This window comes from Salmo salar, chromosome 15, assembly GCF_965601325.2.
Source record: "Salmo salar chromosome 15, fSalSal1, whole genome shotgun sequence".
NCBI classification, from domain to species: domain Eukaryota; kingdom Metazoa; phylum Chordata; class Actinopteri; order Salmoniformes; family Salmonidae; genus Salmo; species Salmo salar.
In genome coordinates, this window is record NC_138305.1 from 114,637,501 (window position 1) to 114,650,808 (window position 13,308).

Sequence of the window (13,308 nt, forward strand, 5' to 3'; positions counted from 1 at the left end):
GTGTTTCTAGCTCCAACAGTCAGTAATATATAATGCTGGTGTTTCTAGCTCCAACAGTCAGTAATATATAATGCTGGTGTTTCTACAGTAGCTCCAACAGTCAGTAATATATAATGCTGGTGTTTCTAGCTCCAACAGTCAGTAATATATAATGCTGGTGTTTCTAGCTCCAACAGTCAGTAATATATAATGCTGGTGTTTCTACAGTAGCTCCAACAGTCAGTAATATATAATGCTGGTGTTTCTAGCTCCAACAGTCAGTAATATATAATGCTGGTGTTTCTAGCTCCAACAGTCAGTAATATATAATGCTGGTGTTTCTACAGTAGCTCCAACAGTCAGTAATATATAATGCTGGTGTTTCTACAGTAGCTCCAACAGTCAGTAATATATAATGCTGGTGTTTCTACAGTAGCTCCAACAGTCAGTAATATATAATGCTGGTGTTTCTAGCTCCAACAGTCAGTAATATATAATGCTGGTGTTTCTAGCTCCAACAGTCAGTAATATATAATGCTGGTGTTTCTACAGTAGCTCCAACAGTCAGTAATATATAATGCTGGTGTTTCTAGCTCCAACAGTCAGTAATATATAATGCTGGTGTTTCTAGCTCCAACAGTCAGTAATATATAATGCTGGTGTTTCTACAGTAGCTCCAACAGTCAGTAATATATAATGCTGGTGTTTCTAGCTCCAACAGTCAGTAATATATAATGCTGGTGTTTCTACAGTAGCTCCAACAGTCAGTAATATATAATGCTGGTGTTTCTACAGTAGCTCCATCAGTCAGTAATATATAATGCTGGTGTTTCTAGCTCCAACAGTCAGTAATATATAATGCTGGTGTTTCTAGCTCCAACAGTCAGTAATATATAATGCTGGTGTTTCTAGCTCCAACAGTCAGTAATATATAATGCTGGTGTTTCTAGCTCCAACAGTCAGTAATATATAATGCTGGTGTTTCTACAGTAGCTCCAACAGTCAGTAATATATAATGCTGGTGTTTCTAGCTCCAACAGTCAGTAATATATAATGCTGGTGTTTCTAGCTCCAACAGTCAGTAATATATAATGCTGGTGTTTCTAGCTCCAACAGTCAGTAATATATAATGCTGGTGTTTCTACAGTAGCTCCAACAGTCAGTAATATATAATGCTGGTGTTTCTAGCTCCAACAGTCAGTAATATATAATGCTGGTGTTTCTAGCTCCAACAGTCAGTAATATATAATGCTGGTGTTTCTACAGTAGCTCCAACAGTCAGTAATATATAATGCTGGTGTTTCTAGCTCCAACAGTCAGTAATATATAATGCTGGTGTTTCTAGCTCCAACAGTCAGTAATATATAATGCTGGTGTTTCTACAGTAGCTCCAACAGTCAGTAATATATAATGCTGGTGTTTCTACAGTAGCTCCAACAGTCAGTAATATATAATGCTGGTGTTTCTACAGTAGCTCCAACAGTCAGTAATATATAATGCTGGTGTTTCTAGCTCCAACAGTCAGTAATATATAATGCTGGTGTTTCTAGCTCCAACAGTCAGTAATATATAATGCTGGTGTTTCTACAGTAGCTCCAACAGTCAGTAATATATAATGCTGGTGTTTCTAGCTCCAACAGTCAGTAATATATAATGCTGGTGTTTCTAGCTCCAACAGTCAGTAATATATAATGCTGGTGTTTCTACAGTAGCTCCAACAGTCAGTAATATATAATGCTGGTGTTTCCGTAGCTCCAACAGTCAGTAATATATAATGCTGGTGTTCTACAGTAGCTCCAACAGTCAGTAATATATAATGCTGGTGTTTCTACAGTAGCTCCAACAGTCAGTAATATATAATGCTGGTGTTTCTACAGTAGCTCCAACAGTCAGTAATATATAATGCTGGTGTTTCTAGCTCCAACAGTCAGTAATATATAATGCTGGTGTTTCTAGCTCCAACAGTCAGTAATATATAATGCTGGTGTTTCTACAGTAGCTCCAACAGTCAGTAATATATAATGCTGGTGTTTCTACAGTAGCTCCAACAGTCAGTAATATATAATGCTGGTGTTTCTACAGGCTCCAACAGTCAGTAATATATAATGCTGGTGTTTCTAGCTCCAACAGTCAGTAATATATAATGCTGGTGTTTCTAGCTCCAACAGTCAGTAATATATAATGCTGGTGTTTCTAGCTCCAACAGTCAGTAATATATAATGCTGGTGTTTCTACAGTAGCTCCAACAGTCAGTAATATATAATGCTGGTGTTTCTACAGTAGCTCCAACAGTCAGTAATATATAATGCTGGTGTTTCTAGCTCCAACAGTCAGTAATATATAATGCTGGTGTTTCTACAGTAGCTCCAACAGTCAGTAATATATAATGCTGGTGTTTCTAGCTCCAACAGTCAGTAATATATAATGCTGGTGTTTCTACAGTAGCTCCAACAGTCAGTAATATATAATGCTGGTGTTCTCGTAGCTCCAACAGTCAGTAATATATAATGCTGGTGTTTCTAGCTCCAACAGTCAGTAATATATAATGCTGGTGTTTCTACAGTAGCTCCAACAGTCAGTAATATATAATGCTGGTGTTTCTAGCTCCAACAGTCAGTAATATATAATGCTGGTGTTTCTAGCTCCAACAGTCAGTAATATATAATGCTGGTGTTTCTACAGTAGCTCCAACAGTCAGTAATATATAATGCTGGTGTTTCTACAGTAGCTCCAACAGTCAGTAATATATAATGCTGGTGTTTCTACAGTAGCTCCAACAGTCAGTAATATATAATGCTGGTGTTTCTAGCTCCAACAGTCAGTAATATATAATGCTGGTGTTTCTAGCTCCAACAGTCAGTAATATATAATGCTGGTGTTTCTACAGTAGCTCCAACAGTCAGTAATATATAATGCTGGTGTTTCTAGCTCCAACAGTCAGTAATATATAATGCTGGTGTTTCTAGCTCCAACAGTCAGTAATATATAATGCTGGTGTTTCTACAGTAGCTCCAACAGTCAGTAATATATAATGCTGGTGTTTCTAGCTCCAACAGTCAGTAATATATAATGCTGGTGTTCTCGTAGCTCCAACAGTCAGTAATATATAATGCTGGTGTTTCTACAGTAGCTCCAACAGTCAGTAATATATAATGCTGGTGTTTCTAGCTCCAACAGTCAGTAATATATAATGCTGGTGTTTCTACAGTAGCTCCAACAGTCAGTAATATATAATGCTGGTGTTTCTACAGTAGCTCCAACAGTCAGTAATATATAATGCTGGTGTTTCTACAGTAGCTCCAACAGTCAGTAATATATAATGCTGGTGTTTCTACAGTAGCTCCAACAGTCAGTAATATATAATGCTGGTGTTTCTACAGTAGCTCCAACAGTCAGTAATATATAATGCTGGTGTTTCTACAGTAGCTCCAACAGTCAGTAATATATAATGCTGGTGTTTCTCGAGCTCCAACAGTCAGTAATATATAATGCTGGTGTTTCTAGCTCCAACAGTCAGTAATATATAATGCTGGTGTTTCTCGTAGCTCCAACAGTCAGTAATATATAATGCTGGTGTTTCTACAGTAGCTCCAACAGTCAGTAATATATAATGCTGGTGTTTCTAGCTCCAACAGTCAGTAATATATAATGCTGGTGTTTCTAGCTCCAACAGTCAGTAATATATAATGCTGGTGTTTCTAAGTAGCTCCAACAGTCAGTAATATATAATGCTGGTGTTTCTACAGTAGCTCCAACAGTCAGTAATATATAATGCTGGTGTTTCTAGCTCCAACAGTCAGTAATATATAATGCTGGTGTTTCTAGCTCCAACAGTCAGTAATATATAATGCTGGTGTTTCTACAGTAGCTCCAACAGTCAGTAATATATAATGCTGGTGTTTCTACAGTAGCTCCAACAGTCAGTAATATATAATGCTGGTGTTTCTACAGTAGCTCCAACAGTCAGTAATATATAATGCTGGTGTTTCTACAGTAGCTCCAACAGTCAGTAATATATAATGCTGGTGTTTCTAGCTCCAACAGTCAGTAATATATAATGCTGGTGTTTCTACAGTAGCTCCAACAGTCAGTAATATATAATGCTGGTGTTTCTAGCTCCAACAGTCAGTAATATATAATGCTGGTGTTTCTACAGTAGCTCCAACAGTCAGTAATATATAATGCTGGTGTTTCTACAGTAGCTCCAACAGTCAGTAATATATAATGCTGGTGTTTCTACAGTAGCTCCAACAGTCAGTAATATATAATGCTGGTGTTTCTAGCTCCAACAGTCAGTAATATATAATGCTGGTGTTTCTAGCTCCAACAGTCAGTAATATATAATGCTGGTGTTTCTACAGTAGCTCCAACAGTCAGTAATATATAATGCTGGTGTTTCTACAGTAGCTCCAACAGTCAGTAATATATAATGCTGGTGTTTCTACAGTAGCTCCAACAGTCAGTAATATATAATGCTGGTGTTTCTACAGTAGCTCCAACAGTCAGTAATATATAATGCTGGTGTTTCTAGCTCCAACAGTCAGTAATATATAATGCTGGTGTTTCTAGCTCCAACAGTCAGTAATATATAATGCTGGTGTTTCTAGCTCCAACAGTCAGTAATATATAATGCTGGTGTTTCTACAGTAGCTCCAACAGTCAGTAATATATAATGCTGGTGTTTCTACAGTAGCTCCAACAGTCAGTAATATATAATGCTGGTGTTCTCAGTAGCTCCAACAGTCAGTAATATATAATGCTGGTGTTTCTACAGTAGCTCCAACAGTCAGTAATATATAATGCTGGTGTTTCTAGCTCCAACAGTCAGTAATATATAATGCTGGTGTTTCTACAGTAGCTCCAACAGTCAGTAATATATAATGCTGGTGTTTCTACAGTAGCTCCAACAGTCAGTAATATATAATGCTGGTGTTTCTACAGTAGCTCCAACAGTCAGTAATATATAATGCTGGTGTTTCTAGCTCCAACAGTCAGTAATATATAATGCTGGTGTTTCTACAGTAGCTCCAACAGTCAGTAATATATAATGCTGGTGTTTCTAGGCTCCAACAGTCAGTAATATATAATGCTGGTGTTTCTAGCTCCAACAGTCAGTAATATATAATGCTGGTGTTTCTACAGTAGCTCCAACAGTCAGTAATATATAATGCTGGTGTTTCTAGCTCCAACAGTCAGTAATATATAATGCTGGTGTTTCTAGCTCCAACAGTCAGTAATATATAATGCTGGTGTTTCTACAGTAGCTCCAACAGTCAGTAATATATAATGCTGGTGTTTCTAGCTCCAACAGTCAGTAATATATAATGCTGGTGTTTCTACAGTAGCTCCAACAGTCAGTAATATATAATGCTGGTGTTTCTACAGTAGCTCCAACAGTCAGTAATATATAATGCTGGTGTTTCTACAGTAGCTCCAACAGTCAGTAATATATAATGCTGGTGTTTCTAGCTCCAACAGTCAGTAATATATAATGCTGGTGTTTCTAGCTCCAACAGTCAGTAATATATAATGCTGGTGTTTCTACAGTAGCTCCAACAGTCAGTAATATATAATGCTGGTGTTTCTACAGTAGCTCCAACAGTCAGTAATATATAATGCTGGTGTTTCTACAGTAGCTCCAACAGTCAGTAATATATAATGCTGGTGTTTCTACAGTAGCTCCAACAGTCAGTAATATATAATGCTGGTGTTTCTACAGTAGCTCCAACAGTCAGTAATATATAATGCTGGTGTTTCTACAGTAGCTCCAACAGTCAGTAATATATAATGCTGGTGTTTCTAGCTCCAACAGTCAGTAATATATAATGCTGGTGTTTCTACAGTAGCTCCAACAGTCAGTAATATATAATGCTGGTGTTTCTACAGTAGCTCCAACAGTCAGTAATATATAATGCTGGTGTTTCTACAGTAGCTCCAACAGTCAGTAATATATAATGCTGGTGTTTCTACAGTAGCTCCAACAGTCAGTAATATATAATGCTGGTGTTTCTAGCTCCAACAGTCAGTAATATATAATGCTGGTGTTTCTACAGTAGCTCCAACAGTCAGTAATATATAATGCTGGTGTTTCTACAGTAGCTCCAACAGTCAGTAATATATAATGCTGGTGTTTCTAGCTCCAACAGTCAGTAATATATAATGCTGGTGTTTCTACAGTAGCTCCAACAGTCAGTAATATATAATGCTGGTGTTTCTACAGTAGCTCCAACAGTCAGTAATATATAATGCTGGTGTTTCTACAGTAGCTCCAACAGTCAGTAATATATAATGCTGGTGTTTCTACAGTAGCTCCAACAGTCAGTAATATATAATGCTGGTGTTTCTAGCTCCAACAGTCAGTAATATATAATGCTGGTGTTTCTAGCTCCAACAGTCAGTAATATATAATGCTGGTGTTTCTACAGTAGCTCCAACAGTCAGTAATATATAATGCTGGTGTTTCTACAGTAGCTCCAACAGTCAGTAATATATAATGCTGGTGTTTCTACAGTAGCTCCAACAGTCAGTAATATATAATGCTGGTGTTTCTACAGTAGCTCCAACAGTCAGTAATATATAATGCTGGTGTTTCTAGCTCCAACAGTCAGTAATATATAATGCTGGTGTTTCTACAGTAGCTCCAACAGTCAGTAATATATAATGCTGGTGTTTCTAGCTCCAACAGTCAGTAATATATAATGCTGGTGTTTCTACAGTAGCTCCAACAGTCAGTAATATATAATGCTGGTGTTTCTACAGTAGCTCCAACAGTCAGTAATATATAATGCTGGTGTTTCTAGCTCCAACAGTCAGTAATATATAATGCTGGTGTTTCTACAGTAGCTCCAACAGTCAGTAATATATAATGCTGGTGTTTCTACAGTAGCTCCAACAGTCAGTAATATATAATGCTGGTGTTTCTACAGTAGCTCCAACAGTCAGTAATATATAATGCTGGTGTTTCTACAGTAGCTCCAACAGTCAGTAATATATAATGCTGGTGTTTCTACAGTAGCTCCAACAGTCAGTAATATATAATGCTGGTGTTTCTACAGTAGCTCCAACAGTCAGTAATATATAATGCTGGTGTTTCTACAGTAGCTCCAACAGTCAGTAATATATAATGCTGGTGTTTCTAGCTCCAACAGTCAGTAATATATAATGCTGGTGTTTCTAGCTCCAACAGTCAGTAATATATAATGCTGGTGTTTCTACAGTAGCTCCAACAGTCAGTAATATATAATGCTGGTGTTCTACAGTAGCTCCAACAGTCAGTAATATATAATGCTGGTGTTTCTAGCTCCAACAGTCAGTAATATATAATGCTGGTGTTTCTACAGTAGCTCCAACAGTCAGTAATATATAATGCTGGTGTTTCTACAGTAGCTCCAACAGTCAGTAATATATAATGCTGGTGTTTCTAGCTCCAACAGTCAGTAATATATAATGCTGGTGTTTCTAGCTCCAACAGTCAGTAATATATAATGCTGGTGTTTCTACAGTAGCTCCAACAGTCAGTAATATATAATGCTGGTGTTTCTACAGTAGCTCCAACAGTCAGTAATATATAATGCTGGTGTTTCTACAGTAGCTCCAACAGTCAGTAATATATAATGCTGGTGTTTCTACAGTAGCTCCAACAGTCAGTAATATATAATGCTGGTGTTTCTACAGTAGCTCCAACAGTCAGTAATATATAATGCTGGTGTTTCTACAGTAGCTCCAACAGTCAGTAATATATAATGCTGGTGTTTCTACAGTAGCTCCAACAGTCAGTAATATATAATGCTGGTGTTTCTACAGTAGCTCCAACAGTCAGTAATATATAATGCTGGTGTTTCTACAGTAGCTCCAACAGTCAGTAATATATAATGCTGGTGTTTCTACAGTAGCTCCAACAGTCAGTAATATATAATGCTGGTGTTTCTACAGTAGCTCCAACAGTCAGTAATATATAATGCTGGTGTTTCTAGCTCCAACAGTCAGTAATATATAATGCTGGTGTTTCTACAGTAGCTCCAACAGTCAGTAATATATAATGCTGGTGTTTCTACAGTAGCTCCAACAGTCAGTAATATATAATGCTGGTGTTTCTAGCTCCAACAGTCAGTAATATATAATGCTGGTGTTTCTACAGTAGCTCCAACAGTCAGTAATATATAATGCTGGTGTTTCTACAGTAGCTCCAACAGTCAGTAATATATAATGCTGGTGTTTCTAGCTCCAACAGTCAGTAATATATAATGCTGGTGTTTCTACAGTAGCTCCAACAGTCAGTAATATATAATGCTGGTGTTTCTACAGTAGCTCCAACAGTCAGTAATATATAATGCTGGTGTTTCTACAGTAGCTCCAACAGTCAGTAATATATAATGCTGGTGTTTCTACAGTAGCTCCAACAGTCAGTAATATATAATGCTGGTGTTTCTAGCTCCAACAGTCAGTAATATATAATGCTGGTGTTTCTACAGTAGCTCCAACAGTCAGTAATATATAATGCTGGTGTTTCTAGCTCCAACAGTCAGTAATATATAATGCTGGTGTTTCTACAGTAGCTCCAACAGTCAGTAATATATAATGCTGGTGTTTCTACAGTAGCTCCAACAGTCAGTAATATATAATGCTGGTGTTTCTACAGTAGCTCCAACAGTCAGTAATATATAATGCTGGTGTTTCTACAGTAGCTCCAACAGTCAGTAATATATAATGCTGGTGTTTCTAGCTCCAACAGTCAGTAATATATAATGCTGGTGTTTCTACAGTAGCTCCAACAGTCAGTAATATATAATGCTGGTGTTTCTAGCTCCAACAGTCAGTAATATATAATGCTGGTGTTTCTACAGTAGCTCCAACAGTCAGTAATATATAATGCTGGTGTTTCTAGCTCCAACAGTCAGTAATATATAATGCTGGTGTTTCTACAGTAGCTCCAACAGTCAGTAATATATAATGCTGGTGTTTCTACAGTAGCTCCAACAGTCAGTAATATATAATGCTGGTGTTTCTACAGTAGCTCCAACAGTCAGTAATATATAATGCTGGTGTTTCTACAGTAGCTCCAACAGTCAGTAATATATAATGCTGGTGTTTCTAGCTCCAACAGTCAGTAATATATAATGCTGGTGTTTCTACAGTAGCTCCAACAGTCAGTAATATATAATGCTGGTGTTTCTAGCTCCAACAGTCAGTAATATATAATGCTGGTGTTTCTACAGTAGCTCCAACAGTCAGTAATATATAATGCTGGTGTTTCTAGCTCCAACAGTCAGTAATATATAATGCTGGTGTTTCTACAGTAGCTCCAACAGTCAGTAATATATAATGCTGGTGTTTCTACAGTAGCTCCAACAGTCAGTAATATATAATGCTGGTGTTTCTACAGTAGCTCCAACAGTCAGTAATATATAATGCTGGTGTTTCTACAGTAGCTCCAACAGTCAGTAATATATAATGCTGGTGTTTCTAGCTCCAACAGTCAGTAATATATAATGCTGGTGTTTCTACAGTAGCTCCAACAGTCAGTAATATATAATGCTGGTGTTTCTACAGTAGCTCCAACAGTCAGTAATATATAATGCTGGTGTTTCTACAGTAGCTCCAACAGTCAGTAATATATAATGCTGGTGTTTCTACAGTAGCTCCAACAGTCAGTAATATATAATGCTGGTGTTTCTACAGTAGCTCCAACAGTCAGTAATATATAATGCTGGTGTTTCTAGCTCCAACAGTCAGTAATATATAATGCTGGTGTTTCTAGCTCCAACAGTCAGTAATATATAATGCTGGTGTTTCTAGCTCCAACAGTCAGTAATATATAATGCTGGTGTTTCTACAGTAGCTCCAACAGTCAGTAATATATAATGCTGGTGTTTCTACAGTAGCTCCAACAGTCAGTAATATATAATGCTGGTGTTTCTACAGTAGCTCCAACAGTCAGTAATATATAATGCTGGTGTTTCTACAGTAGCTCCAACAGTCAGTAATATATAATGCTGGTGTTTCTAGCTCCAACAGTCAGTAATATATAATGCTGGTGTTTCTACAGTAGCTCCAACAGTCAGTAATATATAATGCTGGTGTTTCTACAGTAGCTCCAACAGTCAGTAATATATAATGCTGGTGTTTCTACAGTAGCTCCAACAGTCAGTAATATATAATGCTGGTGTTTCTACAGTAGCTCCAACAGTCAGTAATATATAATGCTGGTGTTTCTACAGTAGCTCCAACAGTCAGTAATATATAATGCTGGTGTTTCTAGCTCCAACAGTCAGTAATATATAATGCTGGTGTTTCTCAGTAGCTCCAACAGTCAGTAATATATAATGCTGGTGTTTCTACAGTAGCTCCAACAGTCAGTAATATATAATGCTGGTGTTTCTACAGTAGCTCCAACAGTCAGTAATATATAATGCTGGTGTTTCTAGCTCCAACAGTCAGTAATATATAATGCTGGTGTTTCTAGCTCCAACAGTCAGTAATATATAATGCTGGTGTTTCTACAGTAGCTCCAACAGTCAGTAATATATAATGCTGGTGTTTCTACAGTAGCTCCAACAGTCAGTAATATATAATGCTGGTGTTTCTACAGTAGCTCCAACAGTCAGTAATATATAATGCTGGTGTTTCTAGCTCCAACAGTCAGTAATATATAATGCTGGTGTTTCTACAGTAGCTCCAACAGTCAGTAATATATAATGCTGGTGTTTCTACAGTAGCTCCAACAGTCAGTAATATATAATGCTGGTGTTTCTAGCTCCAACAGTCAGTAATATATAATGCTGGTGTTTCTCTAGCTCCAACAGTCAGTAATATATAATGCTGGTGTTTCTAGCTCCAACAGTCAGTAATATATAATGCTGGTGTTTCTACAGTAGCTCCAACAGTCAGTAATATATAATGCTGGTGTTTCTAGCTCCAACAGTCAGTAATATATAATGCTGGTGTTTCTAGCTCCAACAGTCAGTAATATATAATGCTGGTGTTTCTAGCTCCAACAGTCAGTAATATATAATGCTGGTGTTTCTACAGTAGCTCCAACAGTCAGTAATATATAATGCTGGTGTTTCTAGCTCCAACAGTCAGTAATATATAATGCTGGTGTTTCTAGCTCCAACAGTCAGTAATATATAATGCTGGTGTTTCTACAGTAGCTCCAACAGTCAGTAATATATAATGCTGGTGTTTCTACAGTAGCTCCAACAGTCAGTAATATATAATGCTGGTGTTTCTAGCTCCAACAGTCAGTAATATATAATGCTGGTGTTTCTACAGTAGCTCCAACAGTCAGTAATATATAATGCTGGTGTTTCTACAGTAGCTCCAACAGTCAGTAATATATAATGCTGGTGTTTCTACAGTAGCTCCAACAGTCAGTAATATATAATGCTGGTGTTTCTAGCTCCAACAGTCAGTAATATATAATGCTGGTGTTTCTAGCTCCAACAGTCAGTAATATATAATGCTGGTGTTTCTACAGTAGCTCCAACAGTCAGTAATATATAATGCTGGTGTTTCTAGCTCCAACAGTCAGTAATATATAATGCTGGTGTTTCTAGCTCCAACAGTCAGTAATATATAATGCTGGTGTTTCTACAGTAGCTCCAACAGTCAGTAATATATAATGCTGGTGTTTCTACAGTAGCTCCAACAGTCAGTAATATATAATGCTGGTGTTTCTAGCTCCAACAGTCAGTAATATATAATGCTGGTGTTTCTACAGTAGCTCCAACAGTCAGTAATATATAATGCTGGTGTTTCTACAGTAGCTCCAACAGTCAGTAATATATAATGCTGGTGTTTCTACAGTAGCTCCAACAGTCAGTAATATATAATGCTGGTGTTTCTACAGTAGCTCCAACAGTCAGTAATATATAATGCTGGTGTTTCTAGGCTCCAACAGTCAGTAATATATAATGCTGGTGTTTCTACAGTAGCTCCAACAGTCAGTAATATATAATGCTGGTGTTTCAGTAGCTCCAACAGTCAGTAATATATAATGCTGGTGTTTCTACAGTAGCTCCAACAGTCAGTAATATATAATGCTGGTGTTTCTACAGTAGCTCCAACAGTCAGTAATATATAATGCTGGTGTTTCTACAGTAGCTCCAACAGTCAGTAATATATAATGCTGGTGTTTCTACAGTAGCTCCAACAGTCAGTAATATATAATGCTGGTGTTTCTACAGTAGCTCCAACAGTCAGTAATATATAATGCTGGTGTTTCTACAGTAGCTCCAACAGTCAGTAATATATAATGCTGGTGTTTCTACAGTAGCTCCAACAGTCAGTAATATATAATGCTGGTGTTTCTACAGTAGCTCCAACAGTCAGTAATATATAATGCTGGTGTTTCTACAGTAGCTCCAACAGTCAGTAATATATAATGCTGGTGTTTCTAGCTCCAACAGTCAGTAATATATAATGCTGGTGTTTCTAGCTCCAACAGTCAGTAATATATAATGCTGGTGTTTCTACAGTAGCTCCAACAGTCAGTAATATATAATGCTGGTGTTTCTACAGTAGCTCCAACAGTCAGTAATATATAATGCTGGTGTTTCTACAGTAGCTCCAACAGTCAGTAATATATAATGCTGGTGTTTCTACAGTAGCTCCAACAGTCAGTAATATATAATGCTGGTGTTTCTACAGTAGCTCCAACAGTCAGTAATATATAATGCTGGTGTTTCTACAGTAGCTCCAACAGTCAGTAATATATAATGCTGGTGTTTCTACAGTAGCTCCAACAGTCAGTAATATATAATGCTGGTGTTTCTAGCTCCAACAGTCAGTAATATATAATGCTGGTGTTTCTACAGTAGCTCCAACAGTCAGTAATATATAATGCTGGTGTTTCTACAGTAGCTCCAACAGTCAGTAATATATAATGCTGGTGTTTCTACAGTAGCTCCAACAGTCAGTAATATATAATGCTGGTATTTCTACAGTAGCTCCAACAGTCAGTAATATATAATGCTGGTGTTTCTAGCTCCAACAGTCAGTAATATATAATGCTGGTGTTTCTACAGTAGCTCCAACAGTCAGTAATATATAATGCTGGTGTTTCTAGCTCCAACAGTCAGTAATATATAATGCTGGTGTTTCTAGCTCCAACAGTCAGTAATATATAATGCTGGTGTTTCTACAGTAGCTCCAACAGTCAGTAATATATAATGCTGGTGTTTCTACAGTAGCTCCAACAGTCAGTAATATATAATGCTGGTGTTTCTACAGTAGCTCCAACAGTCAGTAATATATAATGCTGGTGTTTCTAGCTCCAACAGTCAGTAATATATAATGCTGGTGTTTCTAGCTCCAACAGTCAGTAATATA

General features: G+C 37.1%; 1 protein-coding gene across 1 annotated transcript in view; it reads right to left on the bottom strand.

Annotated features, from left to right (window-relative positions):
- tafazzin (tafazzin, phospholipid-lysophospholipid transacylase) overlaps positions 1-13,308 on the bottom strand; it is a 118,776-nt gene that overhangs the window by 18,667 nt on the left and 86,801 nt on the right. The window lies entirely within an intron of this gene.